Raw genomic sequence first — 25,874 nt, 5'->3', positions numbered from 1 at the left:
CCTAGTGGATAAAGCACAGGCCTGAGAGTCAGAAAGACCTGGGTTCTAATCCCAGCCCTGCTCCTCGTCCCCTGGGTGACCTTCAGCAAGTCAGTTCAATTATCTGGGCCTAGACTGTGAGCCCATTGTTGGGTAGGGATTGCCTCTATTGGTTGCCAAACTAAGCACTCTCCAAGTGCTTAGTACAGTGCTCTGCACAAAGCAAGCGCTCAACAAATAAGACTGAATGAATAAAATGGGGATTGAGACTGTGAGCTCCACTTGGGAAAGGGGACTGTGTCCAAACTGATTAGACTGAATCTACCCCAGGGCTTATTCATTCAGTTCATTCATTCAATTGTATTTATTGAGCGCTTACTGTGTGCGGTGCTTAGATCAGTCCTTGACATACAGTAAGCGCATATCAAATACTATTATTATTATTATTGCCTACTCAGCCTTAGAACAGTGCTCTGCACACAGTGAGCATTTCATCAGTACTACTACTATTAGTCATCAGGGGACTCTATGGCCCAAGGTGGACCCAGGGTCAGTCAGACTCTTCCCCCTTGCTCAGCCTCCAACCAAAAATTTTTTAAGGTATCTGTTAAGTGCTTACTTATGTGTCAAGCACTGTACTAAATTCTGAGGTACAAACAAGCCAATCAGTTTGAACACAGTCCCTGTCCCACATAGGGCTCACAATCTTAATCTCTTGTTTTCCAGATGAGGTAACTGAGGCCCAGAGAATACAACTCATTCACTCAATAGCTCACTGTGTGCAGAGCACTGTACTAAGTGCTTGGAAAGTACAATTCAGCGATAGAGAGAGACAATTCCTGCTTTTTTTTTTATTTTCAGTGTCAAGCTTCCCTCCACCCAGATTCCAGTCCCCAAGTTTCTGTGGCTCAGGCAATGGGCCGGACCTCACTCTGACCTGGGAGGGGGAAATCGCGCTGGCTCTGAAGTAAGCGTGGAGGCACCTTGGGTTCAGAGACCCCAGAAGAAACATTCTAGGTGTGCACCAAAGTGGCCAACTTCAGGAAGAGAACGCCCATAGCATCATCGACCTATGCTGCGGGCCCAGCAGAGCATGGGCGCTTGGCAACCTGACCATCAACTGGGCTGGCATGAGGGCGGGCTGTTAGCAGCTGCCCTGAGGACCGGAGACAAGCCCCGCACCCCAGGCCTTCCTCATGGGCCACAGTCTTAATCCACCTTTTACATATGCAGTAACTGAGGCCCAGAGAACTGAAGTTCATTCAACAATATTTATTGAGTGCTTACTGTGTGCACAGCACTGTACTAAGCACTTGGAAAGTACAATTCGGCAACAGAGACAAAACGCAGTCGCCTTGCGGTGGGGATTTATCTCCCACCCGGGAACATCTGTGCTACATTTGTTTCACTAGTATCAGCTTAGCGTATCACACTGGGCCCGTAACTACATTTTCACCCTTTCAGAATATCCCTATCTCCACAACATCCCACTGTCCTGGCCCCTGATGTCAAACTCCCACAGAGAGGCAGAGGTGAAATACCTGGTCTTGGGAGGCAAATATGCTTTCTGTCCTTTTGTAACAAAAGGTAGTTCACTGGCACGGAAAGCACCTAAGATTAAAAAATGTATGTACTGTGCCTGTTCCTTCGAGAACAAGCTTCTTAATGGGCCACTCTGTCTATGAATATATAAAAATAATACTCAATTTGGAGAGCAACAATCAATACAAGACTTGTAACCAAGTCTCATAATATGAGGAGTTAAATGCGGAGCCATTCTTCAATGCTACTCACATTTTACAATTTCTCTGAAGTATTTCCCCAAATCTTTACTAAACATAGACTGTATCCTGCAAGTTTCTCATGGGTACGGATCCCAGAATAAGCACCCCCTTTCCTCAGTTCCCCCTCCCTTCCCCCCTCGCTCCGACTTGCTCCCTTTGCTTTACCACCGCACTTGTGTATATATGTACATATCTATAATTCTATTTATTTACGTTGATGCAATTGATGCCTGTCCACTTCCTTTGTCTTATTGTCTGTCTCCCCTTTCTAGACTGTGAGCCTGTTGTGGGCAGGGATTGTCTCTGTTGCTGAACTGTACTTTCCAAGCAGTTAGTACAGTGCTCTGCACGCAGTAAGCACTCAATACGATTGAATGAATGGAGATCGTGTCTTCCAACTCTAATGTACGGTACTTTCCCAAGCATATAATAATAATGATGATGGCATTTATTAAGCACTTACTATGTGCAAAGCACTGTTCTAAGCGCTGGGGAGGCTACAAGGTGGTCAGGTTGTCCCACGGGGGGCTCAAAGTCTTCATCCCCATTTTACAGATGAGGGAACTGAGGCCCAGAGCTGAGGCCCAGAGAAGTGAAGTGACTTGTCCAAAGTCACACAGCTGACAATTTGTGGAGACAATATATAGTAGGAATATACAACAGTATACTACATACTATAATACTGTATACAATATACTACAATATAGTAGGAATATAATAAGTACCACTAACTGGAAGATTAATTGTAATTATTTTGGTCTAGAAAATTGGCAACATCATCTCCAACAGCCCAATTTAAACATTCTTCCATTACTTTCCCTTCCCTCTCTGCTCTCATGTACCTTCAACTCCCCTTCAACTCCCACATTTCCAGAACTAGAATCATAAAGGAGGCTCCGGCTAGAAAACCAACACCGATGCGTTTCAAACCTGAGACACAGTCACCTTCTCAATGTGCCATCCCCGATTAACCCAGCGGTGATCGTGGTTCACTTTATGTCCTCGATTATTAATTTGTAACTTCAAAAATCTTGCGCCTGCTATTTTTACCTAGTCTCACGTTCCCCTAACTGTTTTTACGGTATTTGTTAATTCATTCATTCAATCATATTTATTGAGCGCTTACTGTGTGCAGAGCACCCTACTAAGTGCTTGGGAGAGTATGATAAAACAAGAAACGTTCCTTACCCACAATGAGCTTACAGTCTGGGGTGGGGTGGTGGGGTACAAACATTAATATAAATAAATTATAGATATGCACGTAAGTGCTATGATCATAAGATCTGTGGGCACTTAAGACCTTGCTCTGTGGATCCACTACCAGATCGATTGCAGATGGAGGTGGGGTGTTCTGGGAGAGAATTGTCCATGGTGTCGCTATGGATTGGAGATGACTCAAAACAGACAAAATCTGTCAAACACTGTGGTAATAATAATAATTGCATTCGTATTTAAGTGCTTATTATGTGCCAAGCACTGTTCTAAGTGCTGGGATAGATACAATGTAATCAGGCTGTCCCACCTGGGGCTCACAGTCTTAATCCCCACTTTCCAGATGAGGTAACCGCAGCACAGAGAAGTTACGGTCACACAGCAGACAACTGGTGGAGCCGGAATTAGAACCCCTGTCCTCTGACTTCCAAGCCCGTGCTTTTTCCACTAAGCCATGGTAGATACGAGTTTATCAGCTGGGGACATAGTCCTTGTCCCACATGGGGCTCACAGTCTACACGGGAGGGAGAACAGGAAATGAATCCCATTTTACGGTTGAGGAAACTGAGGCACAGAGGAGTTAAGTGACTCGCCCAATGTCCCCTAGCAAGCAACTGGCAGAGCTGACTCTCAGGCCCACGCTCTATCAACTAGGCCATGCGGTTTCTCCTTCTCTATTCCTTGTTCATAGAGAAGCGGTGTGGCTCAGTGGAAAGAGCATGGGCTTTGGAGTCAGAGGTCATGGGTTCAAATCCCAGCTCCACCACTCGTCAGCTGTGTGACTCTGGGCAAGTCACTTCACTTCTCTGTGCCTAAGTTACCTAATCTGTAAAATAGGGATGAAGACTGTGAGCCCCACGTGGGACACCCTGATCACCTTGTAACCTCCCCAGTGCTTAGAACAGTGCTTTGCACGTAGTAAGAGCTTAATAAATGCCATTATTATTATTATTATTATCTGGATGGTCTGCTGTATGTTCATTTTCTACTGGGCACTTCTCTTCCCCATTAGATAGAAAACTGCTTAAGGACAAAGTTTTGTACTCTCCCAAGGGTTTAATACAGTGCCCTGCACACAGTAAGCACTCAAAGAATACCACTGACTGACTGACAAGGAACATGCTCTCTCCTTCTGAATATTCTCACCTTGTAATCTCCCCAGTGCTTAGAACAGTGCTTTGCACATAGTAAGCGCTTAATAAATGCCATTATTATTATTATTATTCTCCCACTGACTCACACGGAACATTCTTTGTGCATTGTAAGAGCTCAACACATCCCACTGAAACAATGATAACAATGATGACACCAGTGATGATGGAATGGATATCTGCTACAGCCTCCGATCCTTAGGCTAATATACTCAACTCTTTTAGTGAACGGACTCATTAGCTCAGAGAGGTTCATAATAATAATAATAATGATGGCATTTTATTAAGCGCTTACTATGTGCAAAGCGCTGTTCTAAGCACTGGGGAGGTTACAAGGTGATCAGGTTGTCCATGGGGGACTCACAGTCTTAATCCCCATTTTACAGATGAGGTAACTGAGGCCCAGAGAAGTGAAGTGACTTGCCCAAAGTCACACAGCTGACACCATTACTACGAGCAGAGGGATTTTCATTCATTTATTCATTCAATCGTATTTATCGAGCGCTTACTGTGCGCAGAGCACCGTACTAAGAGCTTGGGAAGTACAAGTTGGCAACACATAGAGACAGTCCCTACCCAACAGCGGGCTCACAAATAAAATAAATAAATAGAGTAATAAATAAGTACAAACATATATACATATATACAGGTGCTGTGGGGAGGGGAAAGAGGTAAGGCGGGGGGAGGGGGAGGAGGGGGAGAGGAAGGAGGGGGCTCACTCTGGAAAGGTCTCCTGGAGGAGGTGAGCTCTCAGTAGGGCTTTGAAGGAAGAAAAAGAACAGGCACCGAATGCCCATTTTGCATATAATAATAATAGTAATAATAATGGCATTTATTAAGCGCTTACTATGTGCCAAGCACTGGGGAGGTTACAAGGTGATCAGGTTGTCCCATGGGGGGGGGGGGGGGGGGGGGGGGGCTCACAGTCTTCATCCCCAATTTACAGATGAGAGAACTGAGGCCCACAGAAGTGAAGTGACTTGCCCAAAGTCACACAGCTGACAGTTGGCGGAGCCGGGAATTTGAACCCATGAACTCTGACTCCAAAGCCCGGGCCCTTTCCACTGAGCCACGCTGCTTCTCATAAGGAAACTACGGCACAGAGAAAACTCGTTATGGGCAGGGAATGTGTCTGCTTATTGTTGTTCTCTCCCAAGCATTTTAGTACAGTGCTTTAGCAAAGCATACAGTAAGCGCTCTGTAAATACAACTGAATGAATGGATTGCCCAAGATCACTTTGCAGGCAACTGGCAGGGCCTCTGACTTCATTCATTCATTCATTCATTCAGTCGTATTTATTGAGCACTTACTGTGTGCAGAGCACTGTACTAAGTGCTTGGGAATAATAGTAATAATAATGGTATTTGTTAAGTGCTTACCATGTACGAAGCACTGTTCTAAGTGCTGGGGGATACAAGGTGATCAGGTTGTCCCATGTGCGGCTCACAGTCTTAATTTCCATTTTACAGATGAGGTAACTGAGGCACAGAGAAGTTAAGAGGAATATTCATTCATTCATTCATATTTATTGAGCGCTTACTGTGTGGAGAGCACTGTACTAAGCGCTTGGGAAGTACTAGTTGGCAACATACAGAGATGGTCCCTACCCAACAGTGGGCTCACAGTCTAGAAAGGGGAGACAGAAAACAAGACAAAACATATTAACAAAATAAAATAAATAGAATAAATATGTACAATATGCACAATGTTCCCAGCCTCTGAGAAAAATAGAAGCGGGAGAGCCTCAGCTATTTGTTCTCGGCCTTCTTTTTGCTTTTAATGGTATTTGTTAAGCACTCATTATGTGCCAGGCACTGTACTAAGTACTGGACCAGATACAATCAATCAATCGTATTTATTGAGCGCTTACTGTGTGCAGAGCACTGTACTGAGCGCTTGGGAAGGACAAGCTGGCAACATATAGAGACGGTCCCTACCCAACAGTGGGCTCACAGTCTAAAAGATACAAGATCATCTAGGTGGACACAGCCAATGTCCCACATGGGGCTCACAGTCCCCACTTTCCAGATGAGGTAACTGAGGTCCAGGGAAGTGAAGAGACTTGTCTAAGGTCCCATAGCAGACATGCGGTGAAGCCAGGATTAGAACCCAAGTCCCTTGACTCCCAGACATGCTCTATACACTACGCCGGGATGCTTCTCCGGCAGTCATGGCACAGCCAGCTCTAGGGCCAAATCAATCAATCAATCGTATTTATTGAGCGTTTACTGTGTGCAGAGCACTGTACTAAGCGCTTGGGAAGTACAATTTGGCAACATATAGAGACGGTCCCTACCCAACAGTGGGCAAATCAAGCTGGAAGTCCCTGGGGTGGCCCATCTGGAGGGGTGTCCTCTAAAAGACCATCCCCTCCACCCCTCCCAAAAGGGGTACAGTCCTGCAAGGGGGAGACCCTAAAGGAAACCCTGCCAGGGCCATAATAACAATCACTGTGCCACAAAGCTAGGGTGGATAGATATAAAATAATCAGGTAGTGGATAGCACATGTGCCTGAGAGTCAGAAGGCTTCTAGACTGTGAGCCCACTGTTGGGTAGGGACCATCTCTATATGTTGCCAACTTGTACTTCCCAAGCGCTTAGTACAGTGCTCTGCACACAGTAAGCACTCAATAAATACAATTGATTGATGATTGACTGATCTGGGTTCTAATCCTGACTCCGCCACCAGACTGCTGTGTGACCTTGGGCAAGTCACTTCACTTCTCTTGGTGTCAGTTACCTCATCTGTAAAATGGGGATTAAGAGTGTGAACCCCATGTGGTCCACGACTGTGCCCAACCTGATTAACTTGAATCTACCGGTGCTTGACACATTGTAAGCACTTAAGAAGTGCTGGGTAGGGACTGTCTCTATATGTTGCCAACTTGTACTTCCCAAGTGCTTAGTACAGTGCTCTGCACACAGTAAGCGCTCAATAAATATGATTGATGATGATGATCATAATAATGATGGCATTTTTTAAATTCATTCATTCCTTCATATTTATTGAGTGCATACTGTGGGCAGAGCACTGTACTGAGTGCTTGGGAGAGTACAATACAACAATAAACAGACACGTTCCCTGTCCACAACGAGCTTACAGTCTAGAGACAGACCTTATCCAGCGCTTAGAACAGTGCTTTGCACATAGTAATCAATCAATCAATCATATTTATTGAGCGCTTACTGTGTGCAGAGCACTGTACTAAGCGCTTGGGAAGTACAAGTCGGCAACACATACAGACAGTCCCTACCCAACAGCGGGCTCACAGTCTAGAAGGGGGAGACAGAGAACAAAACCAAACATACTAACAAAATAAAATAAATAGAATAGATATGTACAAGATAGAGTAATAAATATGTAGTAAGCGTTTAAATAAATGCCATTATTTTATTATTATTATTAACAAATAAATAAATTACAGATATGTACTTAAGTGCTGAGGCCATAATTATTATTAAGAATAATGAACACAGTACCTCTCCCACACAGTGCTTACAGTCTAAGTAAGGTACTGAATTGCCATTTTACAGATGAGGAAATCAATCCTATTTTCAATCAATCAGAAATTAAGGCCCAAAGAAGTGAATTACTCAAGTTTCCCCTGCAGGCAAGTGCCAGAGCTGAGATTAGAACCCATAAACTCACACTCCCAGGCCCATGGCTCCTTCCACTAAGCAACCTTGCTTCTCTTTCTCTACTTATTTAAACCTGGATGGTCGATATCAGTCTTTCCTACAGGCCTGAAACACCAATAAAACAATAAAATCAATCAGGCTTCAGTAGGCTTTTAAGCATATCTCTTTATTGTTTCATTTTATGAGGAATCATATGGATATGCATATGCATACGTTTCATTCTTTAGAATTCCGCTGGGAAAGAAACGGTAAAAGCTAAAAAAAATAATGTGGAAAATGTAAAGTGTGAATGCTGGGCTTCCAGCGAGCTGTGACGCCTGGAGAGCTGTCCCAGCCTCCGAATGTAGTTCTTATGTAATGGATGAGAAGCAGTTAGAGAAGCAGTGTGGCTCAGTGGAAAGAGCCTGGGCTTTGGAGTCAGAAGTCACTGGTTCAAATCCCGGCTCCGTCATTTGTCAGCTGTGTGACTTTGGGCAAGTCACTTAACTTCTCTGTGCCTCGGCTACCTCATCTGTAAAATGGGGATTAAGACTGTGAGCCCCACTTGCGACAACCTGATCACCTTGTATCCCCCCCCAGTGCTTAGAACAGTGCTTTGCACATAGTAAGTGCTTAAAAAATACCATCATTATTATTAGTAGGAGTAGTAGTAGTAGTAGTAGTAGTAGATAGAGCATAGGCCTGGGTTCCAATCGCAGCTCCACCACTTGTCTGCTGTGGGACCTTAAATCACTTCACTTCTCTGGGCCTCATTTGCCTCATCTGTAAAATAAGGATTAAGACTGTGAGTCCCATGTGGGACAGGGACTGCGTCCAACCCAATCATCTTCTATCGACCCCAGTGCTGAGTACAGTGCCTGTCACACAGTAAGCCCTTAACGAATACCACAATTATTATTATTATGCACTGATTTAAGCATGATGGTTAGTACTGAATATCCATTCCAATGCTTTGAGAGGTGATAGAAAAATGCCCCAAACACAATGGTGATCTAGCAGAAGCATGGCGTAGCAGAAAGAGCACAGGCCTGAGAGTTAGAGGACCTGGGTTCTAAACCCACCTCCGCTACTTGTCTGCTATGTGACCTCCAGCAAGTCTTTTCACTTCTCCATGCCTCAGTTACCTCATGTGTAAAATGGGGATTGAGACTGTAAGCCCCACGTGGGACAGGGACTGTATCCAACCCAATTTGCTTGTATCCACCCCAGCACTTAGAACACTCATTCATTCATTTAATCCGTTCAATCATAATTATTGCTGCGTGCAGAGCATTCTTTCATTCAATTGCATTTATTGAGCGCTTACTGTGTGCAGAGCACTGTACTAAGCGCTTGCGCTTGCAAAGTACAATTCAGCAACAAATAGAGACAATCCCTGCCCAAAACGGGCTCACAGTCTTGAAGCCAGGGAGAACAGTGCCTTCAAGGCACATATTAAGTGCTTAAAAATACCATCATAATAATATCTGCAATCTAGTACACAATTCAATTTCTAAAAAGGGTGCGCTAGTAGTTTTCTCTGACAGCAGAACATCTATTAAGGTGTTTGGCTCAACAGGCTTCTCTCGGGGGCCTTAAGGAATAATCACGTTTAAATTCACCTGTAAATCTCAAATCCCTAAACAAACATTAATTAAGCCTTACAGCACACTAAGAGGTTGGCTGGATTGTTAACCCCACGTTATAGATAATTGAACTGAAGAACAAAAGAATAAATCATCCCCCCATGATTCAGAAGCAGCCAGCAGATTGAAAGACATTAGTTCTATCTCCTCAGAAATGACAAATTCACTATTTTGAATCAAAGCATTACAGTGGAGTGATTAAATATAAAGCCCCTGTAAGGTGCTCCTGATCAAAATAATTCAGGCGGCAAAGAGCCTGCATTTTCCCATGAAGTCAAAGTACTTAGTACAGTGTTCTGCACATGGTAAACACTCAATGAATACCACTGATTGAAGCAGAAAGCATCGCAAATGCTTTCTTGTTCACCCAGTGGTCCAAGTGGGGGTGAAAGAACACTGGCTTCACAGTTCTCAGTCCATCTCCTACACCAAGTACATGGAAAAAGCTGTTCCGTCAGAAACCGTATCACAACAGAACCAGGCACACGCAGGATGTTCGGAGAATCGGCGTGGCGTAATGGAAAGAGCACGGGCTTAGGAGTCAGAAGGGTCTGGGTTCTAGTCTAGGGTTCTAGACTGAGCCCCCTTCTTCCTCTCCCCCTACTCTCCCTCCCCATCCCCTCCGCCTTACCTCCTTCCCCTCCTCACAGCACCTGTATATATGTATATGTTTGTACATATTTATTACTCTATTTTACTTGTACATATTTATTCTATTTATTTTATTTAGTTTATATGTTTTGTTTTGTTCTCTGTCTCCCCCTTCTAGACTGTGAGCCCGCTGTTGGGTAGGGGCCGTCTCTATATGTTGCCGACTTGTACTTCCCAAGCACTTAGTACAGTGCTCTGCACACAGTAAACACTCAATAAATACGACTGAATGAATGAATGAATAATCCCAGCTCAGCCACTTGTCTGTTGTGTGACCTTGGGCACATCACTTAACTTCTCTGCGCCTCAGCTTCCTCATCTGCAAAATGGGGATTAAGACTGTGATCCCCCCATAGGACACGGACTATGACCAATTTATCTTGTATCTACCCCAGGGATTAGTACAGTGCCTGGGACATTGTTAGCATTTAACAAATACTATTAAAAAAAAAAACCCTACAAACTCTGCTGACACTTTCTATCCAAAATGTAGGGAAAACACATGATCTGACAGAACTGAGGCCCAGTCTACCCCAGGCCTGCCATGGGATCTTGAGCATGTCGGGACTCAAACTCTTCTTCCCTGATGTTGATGATGACCAAAGTTTTTATTATTATGATATTTGTTAAACTCTCACTATGTGCCAAACAATGTACTAAGTGCTGGGGTAGATACAAAATAATCAAGTCACACACAGACTCTGTCCCACTTGGGGCTGACAGTCTAAATAGGAGGAAGAACAGAGACTGAATCCCCACTTTTGTCTTGTTTTACGCTCTCGGTCATCTCTGTGCCACAGCGACTCCATAGACGCATCTCTCCCAGAACGCCCCACCTCCATCTGCAATCATTTGGGTAGTATAATCCATAAAGTTTTCCTTATGAAAACTGAGGCCACAAGAAGTTAAGTGGCTAGCTCCATGTCACACAGGAGGCAAGTAGTGGAACAGGGTTTAGAAGCCAGATCCTTTGACTTCCAGGCACAGGCTCCAAGAGAAGGCATTAAGCCACCCTGCTTTCATAACCCTGCTGTTTGAATTCAAAGATATTTATGAACAGGACCTCTCACACCATTTTCTAAAAATGGTATTAAATGCTTACTATGTGTCAGCTGGGGTAGATATAAGCTCAGGCTGGACACAGTCCATGGCCCACGTGAGGCTCACAGTCTTAATTCCCACTTTACAGATGAGGTCACTGAGGCACAGAGAAGCGAAGTGATTTTCCCGAGGTCACACAGCAGGCGAGTGGCAGAGCTGGATTTGGAACCCAGGTCCTGATTCCTAGACCCATGCTCTATCCACCAGGCAACACTGCTTCTGCTGTACACTACTTGGTCCATCCAGCTCTCCTATGCCCCTTCTACACCAGGGAGTTGCTCAAATCCTTTTTAACGAGTTTTTAAGGACAAGTCCATTTGGGGAATAAGATCCTGGAGGCAGGGAAACCAGAGAGGAAACCAACACAGTAGTCATTCATTCATTCAATCATATTTATTGTGCCCTTACTGTGTGTAAAGCACTGTACAAGCATTTGGGAGAGTACAACAACAGATACACACATTCCCTACCCGCAACAAGCTCACAGTCTAGAGGAGGGGACAGACATGAATACACATACATAGCGTGGCTCAACGGAAAGAGCACGGGCTTGGGAGTCAGGGGTCATGGGTTCAAATCCCGGCTCGCCACTTGTCAGCTGTGTGACTTTGGGCAACTCAGTTCACTTCTCTGGGCCTCAGTTCCCTCATCTGTAAAATGGGGATGAAGACTGTGAGCCCCAGGTGGGACAACCTGATCACCTTGTATCCTCCCCAGCACTTAGAACAGTGCTTTGCAATAGTAAGCGCTTAACAAATGCCGTCATTATAAGTGCTTAGTACAGTGCTCTGCACACAGTAAGCGCTCAATAAATATGACTGAATGAATGAACAGTCAAGTCCAGTTTGGCCAGCATGACGGCAGTCTGCAGTGCCTATCCAACCTTCATAAACAAAAACGCCTCACTACTGGCTTCAAAGCTCTCCATCACCTCTCCTCCTCCTACCTCACCTCCTTTCTCTCCTTCCACAACCCAGCCCGCACCCTCCGCTCCTCCAGTGCTAACCTTCTCAATGGGCCTCCATCTCGCCCGTCTCACGGCCGACCCCTAGCCCACTTCCTACCTCTGGCCTTGGAACACCCTCCCTCCTCAAACCTGAGAGATATTTTCTCTCTGCCCCCCTTCAAAGCCTTACTGAAGGCCCATCTCCTCCCAGAGGCCTTCCCAGACTAAGTCCCACTTTTCCTCATCTCCCATTCCCTTCTGCATCGCCCTGACTTGCTCCCTTTGCTCTTCCCCGCCTCCCTGCCCCACAACACTTATGCACAGATCTGTAATTTTATTTACTTATATTGATGTCTGTTTATCTGTATTGTTGTCTGTCTCCCTCCGCCTAGACTGTGAGCTCCTTGTGGGCAGGGATTGTCACTATTGCTATATTGCATTTTCCCGAGTGCTTAGTACAGTGTTCTACACACAGTAAGCACTCAATAAATATGATGGAATGAATGAACAAACAGTGGCTGGAGAGGAAGAAGCAGACTCAGAGACGATGTGAAGAAAGAACTGACATGGCTTGGTAACTGACTGAATATGTAAGGTTTTTGATTTTTTTAATGGTATTTGTTAACCACTTACTGTGTGCCAGGTACTGTACTAAGTGCTGGGGTAGATATAAGCTGATCAGATTGGACAGAGTCGCTACCCCACATGAGGCTCACAATCTCCATCACCATTTCCCAGATGAAGTGAAGTGACTTACCCAAGGTCACACAGCAAAGAGGAACCAGAACTGCAAACCCAGGTCTTTCTGACTTCCAGGCTCTGTCAACTGGACCACGCTGCTTCTCAGTTGAAACAGAGGCACTAAGAACACTGCCCAGTTTATGGCCATTAACCTGTCTTAATATAAAGGCAGACTCCCACTGCAGTTTCCTTCTGACACCCGGGCCTATGCTCTGCCCACTAGGCCAAGATGCTTCTCAGTTGAAACAGAGAGGGGCACCAAGAATATTGCCAAGTTTATGGCCATTGTCCTGCCTTAATATATAGGGACATCATTTTGCTCTCAAAAAAGAGACGTTAACCCTGATGAGGCAGGCTAAGAAGTGTGGTAGAACCACAGGTCTTCTGTCATCTAGCATCAACAAGAAACCCAGGTGTGGCTCAAATCCTGCTAATGAACTACTGAAGCAATCCAACTACACCTTAATTAGCTCATGACTGACTCCTATTAGTAGCCTGGGTTCTTGTGACATAGTGGCTGTGATTATAATTTCCTTCCAATTGCACCGACCAGGTTTACATAGAGTGTGAGGACCTCCTTATAATCCCACACCCTTGTCTTCTCTGCCTATGGCACAGTACGGGATTTTTTTTATATTTGTTAAGCACTTACAATGTGTCAAACACTGTTCTAAGCACTGGTATAGATACAAGTAAATTAGGTTGGACACGGTCCCTGTCCCATGTAGGGCTCACAGTCTAAGAAGGAGGGAGAAGTGGAGAACTGAGGAACAGAGAAATTAAGTGATTTGCTCAAGGTCCCACAGCAAGCATATTGCAGCACTGGTCCTCTGATTCAGCGTGGCTCAGTGGAAAGAGCACGGGCTTTGGAGTCAGGGGTCATGGGTTCGAATCCCGGCTCCGCCGCATGTCTGCTGTGTGACCTTGGGCAAGTCACTTCACTTCTCTGAGCCTCAGTGACCTCATCTGTAAAACGGGGATTAAGACTGTCAGCCCCACGTGGGACAACCTGATCACTTTGTATCCCCCCAAGCGCTTAGAACAGTGCTTTGCACATAGTAAGCGCTTAACAAATGCCAACATTATTATTATTATTATTATTACTCCCAGGCCTGTGCTCTTTCCACCAAAACAGGCTTCAGCTTGGTATTACGTGGGTTTTGTTGAAGCAGCTGTGGAAAAAAAAAAAAATGCCCCCACACAAATCCTGGATAATGCTGAAGCAATTTCCTTGAGAAGATTGAAAGGAGAAGAAATATTGGATATATCTACTAATTCTGTCATGCTGTACTCTCCCAAACGCTTAGTACAGTACAATCTGTGTAAAATCCATTGAGGGTGCATTATTCAAGCCTCCAAATACAGTTCCTGGTTTCTGGCCAGCCAAATGTCCAAGTCACAGTAAGGTTAGGGCAACTTAACCCAAGGAGGTTTAAGGGTTACATATGTGCATGTTTCCTAGGTTTACAAAGGTCACACCCAACCCCTTAAGGATTTACTATATTTACAAACATCACCAGGCAGTGCCATGCTCCTCCCGCTTGTATGATCAGCATGGATTAGTTTGAGTCCAGCCTGGAGGACGTTTGAGGGCCCCACTCCCCTCCCAAACCACCCCTCACCACAAACACACCCCTCATCCTCCCAAACACACACACACACACACACACACACACACACACACACACACACACACACACACACACTCTTCTCTCTCTCCCTCTCCTCTCCCCACCCCTTCTAGATGGGGCCAATGTGCACAGGCCTAGTATTTGGGCATCATTGTAGTGGTCCCTGGAGTTTATTATTCCAGTCAGTCGGACAGAGCACAGGCCTAGGAGCCGGAAGGTCATGGGTTCTAATCCTGACTCCTCCATTTGTCTGCTATGTGACCTTGGGAAAGTCACTTCACTTCTCTGGGCCTCAGTTACCTCATCTGTAAAAAGGGCACTGACACTGTGAGCCCCACAAGGGAGAGGGACTATGCCCAACCTGATTTGCCTGTATCCACCCCAGCACTTAGTACAGTGCCTGGAACACAGTAAGCGTTTAAAAATACCATAATAATAATATTACCATTATTTTTATTATTTATTGAGCGCTTACTCAAGCACCACGGAGAAGCAGCGTGGCTCAGTGGAAAGAGCCCGGGCTTTGGAGTCAGAGGTCATGGGTTCAAATCCCGGCTCCACCACTTGTCAGCTGTGTGACTTTGGGCAAGTCACTTCACTTCTCTGGGCCTCAGTTCCCTCATCTGTAAAATGGGGATGAAGACTGTGAGTCCCCCGTGGGACAACCTGATCACCTTATAACCTCCCTAGTGCTTAGAACAGTGCTTTGCACATAGTAAGTGCTTAATAAATGCTATCATTATTATTATTATTACTGTGTGCAGAGCACTGCACCAAATGCTTGACAGAGTACAAAATAACAACAGACACATTCCCTGCCCACAATGAGCTTATAGTCTAGAGGGTAATTTATGTAAATAAATCAATTACAGATAAGCAAGTAAGTGCTATGTGGCTGGGAGGGGAGATGAATAAAGGGAGCAAGTCTGGGTGATGCAGAAGGGAGTGGGTAAAGAGGAAAAGAGGGTTAGTCAGGGAAGGCTTCTTTGAGGACATGTGCTTTCAATAAGGCCTTGAAGCGAGGGGGGGGAGTCACTGTCTGTGGGATATGAGGAAGGAGGGTGTTCCAGGGCAGTGGACAGCCCCACGGAGCTGTGGGAGCTTACTTTCCACCTTCTGGTTGTCATGGCCAAACCAAAGAGCCAAACAAAGCACCCAGCTTTGGCTGGCTTTGTGCCCGCCTGTCCCTGCCCTCCATGGGGCACACGAAATCCTGGTTCTAATCCCAGCTCTGCTGCTCATCTGCTGTGTGACCGTGGGCAAGTCACTTCATATAATAATAATAATAATAATAATAATACTCATAATAATAGTATTTGTTAAGTGCTTACTATGTGCCAAGAACTGTTCTAAGCACTAGGGTAGATACAAGCTAATCAGGTTGTCCCACGTGGGGCTCACAATCTTAATCCCCATTTTAAAGATGAGGTAACTGAGGCCCAGAGAACTGAAGTGATTTGCCCAAGGTCACACAGCAGACAAGTGGCAGAGCTGGGATTAGAACCCAAGACCTCTGACTCCCAAGCCCATGCCCTTTGCACTAAGCCACTGAGCCTCAGTTACCTCATCTGTAAAATGGGGGACTGACACTGTACGCCCCATGTGGGACAAGGACTGTGTCCAACCCGATTTGCTTGCATCCACCCCAGTGCTTAGTACACTGTCTGGCACACACCAAGTGCTTAACAAATACCACAATTATTATTATTACTATTCCATGTCTCTACATATTGGGGCATTTTTCCATCCCCAAACCCCAGCAGATAGGAACTAAAGGAAAACCACGTTGCACACAGATTGACTAGCTCACTCATTTTCCCAGGCAGTTCATAAGCAATAAAATACTTTTTTATTTTAAAATATTACAACACATTTCTTAGTACTAACTTAGAACACATGACTACTGACTCCAGGGAACTGGCCACGCACAAAGATTTAGGGATACACTGGCTTCAAACTGAAGGAAAGCAAAATAAATACCAGCACTTCTAATGCAAAGCTCAAAAGCCTCCCGGGGGACAAAATCACAATTGAGGATCCTCATTTTACTGCTTGGAAATGCCAACCTTTAGATCCGAATGCACAAAGAAAATGATCATCTACGAGGCGGAATGTGAGACTGTAATAGAGCTATCAGAATCACTTCTCTAAAAGAGTGAAAAATATCTTGCTTTGCTCTCTGCCTGAAAATGTCTGTCTCTACTTTCCGGGGGCAGAGTAAACTACGGCGCTTGAAAAAAAGGCTTCAAATCAGTCCTGGGTGGAATGCTCCTAGGACCTGGTGAAGGTAAACACGGTCAACATTTGTTTCTAGGTGAGAGAAAATCAGCCTCCAGGGGCCAGGAGGTGGTGAGAATAGCCACGCAGACAAAGTCCCCCAAGTGAAAGCTGGCTTAGAAAAGAAGCATTATTTGGAGAGTCAAACGAGAAGACAAATATCCATTTATTTCAGGATAGCGCAAGTGCCAGGAGACTGTACTATCCAAGAGGGCAGGGATCGGGTCTACTAGTTCCATTGCAATAATAATAACTGCTATATTTCTTAAGCTCTTACTATGTGCTAAGCACAGCTCTAGTTGCCGGGGTAGAAAGAAGATAATCAGGCGGGACACAGTCCCTGTGCCGCACGGGGCTCTCAGTCTAGGTAGGCGGGAGAACAGGTACTGAACCCCTATTTTAAAAGTGAGGAAACTGAAGCCCAAAGAACTTAAGTGACATGCCCAAAGTCACACAAGCAGACAAGTGTCAGAGCTGGTATTACAACTCGGGTCCTCTGAGTCCCAGACCCATGCTCTTTCCACTATTTTATTCTTGTTCAAAACTATTGTACCCCCCAAAAAACACTGAGTACAGTGCTCTACACAAAGTGATTCATAAATACTGTTTATTGATCGAGGAGCTAATAATAATTGTGGTATTTCTTATGTGCATACTATGTGCCAAGCTCTGTAGTAAGCGCTGGGATGGATACAAAAGCAAATTGGTTGGGAATAGTCCTGCCCCATGTGGGGCTCACAGTCTTAGTCCCCACTTTTCAGATGAGGAAGAGAGAAGTGAAGTGACTTGCCGTAGGTCACAAAGCAGACAAACGGCGGAGCCGGCATTTGAATCCGGGTCCGTACTCTATCCACTGGATCTTGCTGCCTCTCTGCCGAATTTGACTATGCGTCTGATTCCCCAATCAGTCAATCAATGGTATTTATTAAGTGCAGAGTACTATACTAAGTGCTTAAGAGAATACAAAACATTAAGTAAATATGACCCCTGCCCTCATGAAGCCTACATTCTAGTGAGGAAGACAGACATTAAAAAAATTTACAGGTAGGGAAAACAACCGAGTAAAAAGATATGTAAGCAAGTGCGGCATAACATCTGGTCCAGTGGGGCCCTTATAAAAATCAATCAATGGTACTTACTGAACACTTACTATGTGCAGAGCACTGTACTAAGCACTTGAGAGAGTACAATATAACAGAGTTGGTATACACATTCCCTGCCCACAAGAAACTTACAGTCTAGGCAGTATGACTTGGTGGAAAGAGCCCAGGCTTGGGACTCAGAGATCGTGGGTTCTAATCGCAGCTCCTCCACTTATCAACTGTGTGACTTTGGGCAAGTCACTTAATTTTTCTGAGCCTCAGTTACCTCAACTGTAAAATGGGGACTAAGACTGTGACCCCCATGTGGGACAACCTGATTACCTCATATCTACCCTAGTGCTTAGAACAGTGCTTGGCACATAGAAAGTGCTTAACAAATATCATTATTATTATTATTAAAGTGAAACAAAAAATACATCAGGTCTTCCCAAAAGGTTGATCTATTAGAGAAATGCCCGTTGTTGAGTAGGAACTGTCTCTATATGTTACCAACTTGTATTTCCCTGGTGCTTAGTCCAGTGCTCTGCATACAGTAAGCGCTCAATAAATACGACTGAATGAATGAAATAAAATTCTACAACCACATTTTTAGGAGGCTGTTAAGTGACATTAAGGAGCATTACCAAAATGGGAATAAAACAGTTGTTGATCTTTATGGGGCAATTTGTTCACATCTGAATAAACCTCAAGAAAACTGGAATTATGAAAAATAGCTACCTATAAGGCAACAAGACCTAAGAGAGCAAAGTCGAGAGACGGAGACTATGCCAGACCCCGTAAGTCACTTATTGAAAGACCTTGGGCAAGTAACAGGTTCCAAATATGCCTAAGATTCCTCATCTTTCCCGCAGGAATAATAACAAAATATGGCAAGTGGGAAGGAATCTTTACTGGATTAACAACTACATATGAGCTCTAGGAAGGCTCTTTGGTATTAGGATTTTAGAAATTCAAGGATTCACACTGTAAAACTCACATTACATGCCCTCTTTTGAAAAGGCTGAGTTGCAAATATTTTTAAATTTTACATTCCAATTTGTTCCAGACAACTGTATAAATAATTCAGGCTGGACAGATTTGATTATGTGTTAATAAGCCGGAGTGGTGACTACAGATCCAACTTAATGAAAGGTCTGTAAGTTTTAGTTGGCTTGCACACAGCTCAAATAATTAACTACAAATTTCTATATCAATCTACCACACACTAGTCATAAATGTGAACAAGCAGTCAAAATAAAAATAAAGATCCAATAAAATGAATTCTGATTACAAAGACTGCTAGGTGCCAAGAAAAAGACTTTTTTATGACCAGCTCATCAACGTATAATTGGAAGTCATAATAATTATAAGCAAATAGGAGCAAAAATGCTTCTGACAGAAAAATAAAGATGAATAATAATCTTCTCGATTTTAAATAAGCGGAACGTAAATTTAGATATGTACTCATGTACTTCAATCTCAGGAAGACAAATGGAAGCACAGCTAGCTATTTTCTTGAAATAATCTTGCTTAACAGTCTTCTAGACTGTGAGCCCACTGTTGGGTAGGGACTGTCTCTATATGTTGCCAACTTGTACTTCCCAAGCGCTTAGTACAGTGCTCTGCACACAGTAAGCGCTCAATAAATACGATTGATTGATTGATTGATTAACCATTAATACAGGCAAAGTCTGGCGTACAAATGAAAAAAACTACTGGTAGTCTGTTACAGTCGCATGATTTTTTTTTCAATATGTCAATAAAATCACTGTCAGTAAGAAAAATAGGAAAACAAGAGTTCCCTTCACGTAACCTTCAGGGATATTCCATTCTGGATTACTATATTTGGCTGTATCTATTTGATTTAGATAGGGGTTGTGATTATTTTCAAAAGTTTATACTGGCCTTGAAACCATAAAACTGCTTTTCAGAAAAAAACAAGAGGTGCTTTGAAGTTACTTCTTTCACTGATGGCTAGATGGCATATTTTGCTTTTTAATCTTTTAAGGTATGACTCAAAATAAAAAACTTTGCCTATCGTGCATTCAGCCCAGGATCCCATTCATTCAGTCTTGTCCTGTTATGAAATGGCATTTGGCGTCCATATGAAGTCTAGAAGTTCTGCCAATAAGAACCTTAGAAGGGGCTGCCTTCATGCCTCTCAAAAATCTGTCAATCTACCCTGGCTCCACGGTCAAATAAGTGTGATTAAAATTTCAGCTTGGATCAATGCATCCTACAGGGAAAGAGTTTGCTATGGGTAGAAAGGCTCTCTATAAATATCACCCCCTGCATCTGGGTCACAGAATTATAACTAAAGTTCTGTGTCGGGTTATCTAATTTATTAATTACGGTACTTGGTAAGCACTTGTTTTGATGTCTGTCTCCCCACTTCTAGACTGTGAGCCCTTTGGGGGGTAGGGATTGTCTCTGATGCTGAATTGTATTTTCCAAATGCTTAGTACAGTGTTCTGCATATAGTAAATGCAGAAGCAGTGTGGCTCAGTGGAAGGAGCCCGGGCTTTGGAATCACAGGTCATGGGTTCAAATCCCGGCTCCGCCAATTGTCAGCTGTGTGACGTTGGGCAAGTCACTTCTCTATGCCTCAGTTCCCTCATCTGTAAAATGGGGATTGACTGTGAGCCCCCCATGGGACAAACTGTTCACCTTGTAACCTCTCCAGTGCTTAGAACAGTGCTTTGCACATAGTAAGCGCTTAATAAATGCCATCATTATTATTAGTAGTAGTAGTAGTAAATGCTCAATAAATATGATTGAAAGAATTGAATGAATGCTTACTATGTGTCAAGCACTGTTTAGTAAGGGATAATAAAAACAATGACATAATCAAGCTGGACAAAGTGCTGGGCCCACATAGGGCTCACGGTATAAGTAGGAGGGAGGATTTAATTCCCATTTTACAGATGAGGAAACTGAGGCACCAAGGAGTTAAATGGCTTGCCTAAGGTCACTTAGTAGGTAAGTAGTGGAGCCGGAATTAGAGCCAGGTTCTCTGATTCCCAGGCCTGTGCTCTTTCCACTAGGGCACACTGCTTCTCTGCACGGTTAACAGGGATTCTCATCTAGGTCTTCAAGGACAAGGTTGCTACCATGTAGCCAAGGGGTTTCAGCCAAAGCACCAAGATCTAACTGGTTTTATTTGTTGCTTCTTGACTGTTAATGTCACATCAAACTGCCTACGTGGAAACCCCAAGTCCGTTCACTTGAAGAGAATGTGTGACAGATATTCATCAAATGAAGCCCCACAGAAGTACAGCATGGAATTTCCCCTAACCCAAAGCTAATTCCCATTTCTCAAGGGGAAAAGAAATAAAAATAAAAATAAAAATCAATAGAACTACAGTTTCCAGGTGCCATCAAATGTATAATAACAATTACAGCATTTGTTAAGCACTTATTATTCATTCAATCGTATTTACTGAGCGCTTACTGTGTGCAGAGTACTGTACTAAGTGCTTGGGAAGTACAAGTTGGCAACTTATTATGTGCCGGGCACTGAACTAAGTGCTGGGCGGATACAAGCAAATCAGGTTGGACACAGTTTCTGTTCCGCCTAGGGCTCACAGTCTTATTCCCCATTTTACAGATGAGGTAACTGAGGCACAGAGAAGTGAAGGGACTTGCCCACGGCAGATAAGTGGCAGATCCAGGATGAGAATTCAGAACCTTCTGACTCTCAAGCCTGTGCTCTATCCACTACGCCATGCTGCTTCTCTGTGAAGATCATGATTAATTTCAGAAAAAGGTATAGAGTTTAAGTGATCGGCTTATTCATTCATTCAATCGTATGTATTGAGCACTTACCGTGTGCAGAGCACTGTACTAAGTAAGTGCTTGGGAAGTACAAGTTGGCACATTTCCATATAATGGGTAATTCCTCAATCAATAATATTTATTGAGGGCTTAACATTTATAGTGCAGAGAACTATACAAAGCACCTGGGAGAGTACAATTTAACAGAGTTGGTAGACAAGTTCCCTGCTCGGAAGGAGATAACAGTCTAGAGGGGGAGACAGACGTTAATATAAATCAATCATTATGGCTAGGTACACATAAGTGCTGTGAGGATGAGGGAAGGGTGAATTAAGGATGCAAATCCAAGTGCAAGGGTAACGCAGAAGGAAGTGGGAGAAGAGGAAATGGGGGCCTGGTCAGGGACAGAATCTGAGAGAAGAGGTACTGTTAATAAGCCTATCTTTTAATAAGATGTGCTTGTGAAGTGGTATGGCGGACTAGATAGATCATGGGCTTGGGAGCGTATATACTTATAATTCTATTTATCTATTTTGATGCTATTGATGCCTGTCTACTTGTTTTGTTGTCTGTCTCCCCTTTCTAGACTGTGAGCCCGTTGTGGGGTAGGGATTGTCTCTGTTGCCAAATTGCACTTTCCAAGGGCTTACTACAATGCTTTGCACACAGTACGAGCTCAACTGTACGACAATGAATGAAAAGGACCTGGGTTCTAATCCCACTTCAGCCAGATGTCTGCTGTGTGACCTTGGCCAAATCACTTCACTTCTCTGGGCCTCAGGGGATGGGAGGCAGTCATTCATTCATTCACTCACATTCATATACGCTTAACAAATACCAACATTATTATTATTATATGCATTTGTTAAGTGATTACTGTGCGCAGAGCACTGTACTAAGCACTTGGGAAAGTACAATACAACAATAAAGAGTGACAAGAGGCAGAGGAGGGGCGTGTGAAAGAGACTGAGAGGTAGGAGGAAAACCAGGAGAGGCCTGTGTCAGTGAAACCGAGATCAGATCATGTTTCCAAGGGAAGGGAAAGTCCATAGTGTTGACAGCAGGTAAGATTGCGGGGAGATCTTTATCGATGAAGTCAAACGTTTATCCTACTAAAATCTAAAAGGAATCAATCAATGAAATTTATTGAGTGCCGACTCTGTGAAGAGCCCTGTACTAAGCACACAGGAGAGTACAAATGAGTAAGTCGACACAATCCCTGCACTCAAAAAGCTTAAACTCTAGCAGGGGAGAAAGTCACAAAAATGAATTACAGGTAGGAGTAGGAATCGAGTATAAATTCATGTACCTAAGTTTTGTGCAAGTGTGGGGTGGGTAACAGAAGTGCTTAGGAGGTAAGAGCTCAAGCTCTTGGGTGATGCAAAAGGGAGGGAAAACAGCTAGAGTGATTTTGAATATTCGCTAATTAACTGATTTCCATTTTTTTTTTTACATTCAGCACATCACGCTTACACTTGGCACTTCTTGGGAAATGGGAGACTTCACTGTTATGCCAAAAATACTTTGCAAAAGCTCTTATAAACAAACTTCCTGTCATACTGGGAATGAGAAACCCAAAGAGATTACATCTCTTTCCAAAATATCCTGACCCTAAAATCCTGGAAAAGGAAATGTCCAGTCCATTGCTGTGACCAAAATATGAGACAAAGGCCTACCAAGACCACAACTGATTAATAGTGCATCTCTGAACGTGTCATTTTCCCAGACTGTTTTCATTTCCACATTTATAAGAGGGAATGCTGAGACCTAATTAGCTAATATTCCCAAAGCACTTTGAAAATAATTAACAGAAGCAACACGGCCTGGTGGATACAGCACAGGCCTGGGCGTCAGAAGGACCCAAATGGCAAACATGTTAATTCAAGCATTTATCCTATCCTGCCTTGATTACTGTATCAGCCTCCTCACTGATCTGTCTCCTGTCTCTCCCCGCTCCAAAATATACTTCACTCTGTGGCACGGATCATTTTTTTTTAAACCATTCAGTTCACGTTTCCCCACTCCTCCATTCGTTCAGTCGTATTTATTGAGTGTTTACTGTGTGCAGAGCACTGTACTAAGTGCTTACAGAAACTCCAGTGGTTGCCAATCTACCTCTGCATCAAAAGGAAACTTCTTACCATCAGCTTTAAAGCACTGAATCACCTTGGCCCCTCCTACCTCACCTCACTGCTTTCCTATTCCAACCCAGCCTGACGACTTCGCTCTTCTGATGCCAACCCGCTCATCATCGATCGTATTTATTGAGCGCTTACTATGTGCAGAGCACTGTACTAAGCGCTTGGGAAGTACAAATTGGCAACATGTAGAGACAGTCCCTACCCAACAGTGGGCTCACAGTCACCGTACTTCCATCTCACCTATCTCACCACGGACTTCTCGCCCAGGTCCTACCTCTGGCTTGGAATGCTCTCTCCGTTCCTATCCGGCAGACCATCCCTCTCCTCATCTTAATAATAATGATGACGGCATTTAAGCGCTTACTATGTGCAAAGCATTGTTCTAAGCACTGGGGGGGATACAAGGTGATCAGGTTGTCCCACATGGGGCTCACAGTCTTCATCCCCATTTTACAGATGGGGCTCTTGCCGCTGAGCCATGGTGCTTCTCTAAGCTTTATTAAAAGCATATCTTTTCCAAGAGACCTTCCCCAAATGGGCCTTCATTTCCTCTTCTCCCACTCCATTCTGTGACACCCTTGCATCACAATTTGCCCCCTTTATTCACCCCTTCCTCAGCCCCAAAGCACTTACGTACATACCCGTAATTTATGTCTTTGTATCATCTAGACTGTTAGCTTGTTGTGGGCAGGGAATATGTCTACCAACCCTGTAATACTGTACTCTCCCAAATGCTCAATACAATGCTCTGCACACAGTAAGCACTCACTACATACAGCTGATTGATTAATGGACCTGGGTTCTAATCCTGACTCCACCACCTGCCTGCCGTGTGACCTTGGGCACCTCACAACTTCTTCTGAGACTCAGTTACCTGATCAAGAAAATGGGGATTAAGACTGCAGAGCCCTTTGTGGGACATGAACTGTATCCAACCTAATGATCTTCTATCTATCCCACTGTACAGTACAGTGGAGAAGCAGCTTGGCTTAGTGCAAAGAGGCCGGGCTTGAGAGACAAAGGACAAGAGTCCTAATCCCAGCTTCGCCACTTGTCTGCTCTGTGACCTTGGGCAAGCCACTTAACTTCTCTGGGCCTCAGTTACCTCATCTGTAAAATGGGGATTAAGACCGTCAGCCCCTCGTGGGACAACCTGATTATCTTGTATTTATCCCAGCTCTTAGAACAGTGCTGGGCACTTGGTAAACACTTAACAAATACCATAATTATCATTATTATTATTACAGTGCCTGACACACAGTAAGCTCTTAAATACAGACAATTACTCCCCTATCATTCAAAGGCTTACTGAAGGCACACCTCTTCCAAGGAGACTTTCCTAAGTGTCCCACATTTCCTCTTCTGCCACTCCCTTCTGCATCACCCCGACTTGCTCCCTTTATTCATTCCTCCTCCCAGCCCCACAGCACTTATGTACACATCTGTAATTTATTTTATTCATTATCTCTCCCTTCTAGACTATAAGCTCGTTGTGAGCAGGCAATGTGTTTGTTTACTGTTGTACTGTACTCTTCCAAGCACTCAGTACAGTGCTCTGCACTTGATAAGCACTCAATAAATACAACTGAATGAATGAATTAAATACCATAAAAATAAAAATGAGAAGGGTAAGGACTAGTAGCTGGATGGATACAATAATGCCATATTCATTCATTCAGTTGTATTTATTAAGTGCTTAGCCTGTGCAGAACACTGTACTAAGCACTTGGTAAAGTAAAATACAACAATAAAGAGTGACAGTCCCTGCCCAAAATGATATTACAGTCTAGAGGGGGGAGACAGACATCAGTACAAATAAATAAAATGGCAGATATACACATAAGTGCTATGCTGATGGGAGAGAGAGAAGAGCAAAGGGAGAAAGCCAGGGCGACGCAGAAGGGAGTGGAAGATGAGGAAAAGTGGGGCTTAGTCTGGGGAGACCTTTTGGAGAAGATGTGCCTTCGGATATAGGGCCATCCCAAAGAAAAACAATTATAAAGCAAAGTAAAGTGAGTGAATGAAACACATTTGGTGGTTCACTCTCCTGAAATGTAGAATTCTTCCTTTGAATCTTTTTGCACTGATATACCAAGAGTTAACTAGAATCAAAAACTGCAGCTCTCTGCATACCTTCTC

At 43.9% G+C, this 25,874-nt stretch overlaps 1 protein-coding gene across 4 annotated transcripts in view; it reads right to left on the bottom strand.

Annotated features, from left to right (window-relative positions):
* Window positions 1-25,874, bottom strand: part of MARCHF8 (membrane associated ring-CH-type finger 8) — a 231,933-nt gene that overhangs the window by 138,015 nt on the left and 68,044 nt on the right. The gene's annotated exons all lie outside the window — the stretch shown is intronic.

This window comes from Tachyglossus aculeatus, chromosome 3 (genome assembly GCF_015852505.1).
Source record: "Tachyglossus aculeatus isolate mTacAcu1 chromosome 3, mTacAcu1.pri, whole genome shotgun sequence".
NCBI lineage: Eukaryota > Metazoa > Chordata > Mammalia > Monotremata > Tachyglossidae > Tachyglossus > Tachyglossus aculeatus.
Note: the sequence above shows the minus strand (reverse complement) of the source record. Positions and strands in the feature narration are given on the sequence as shown.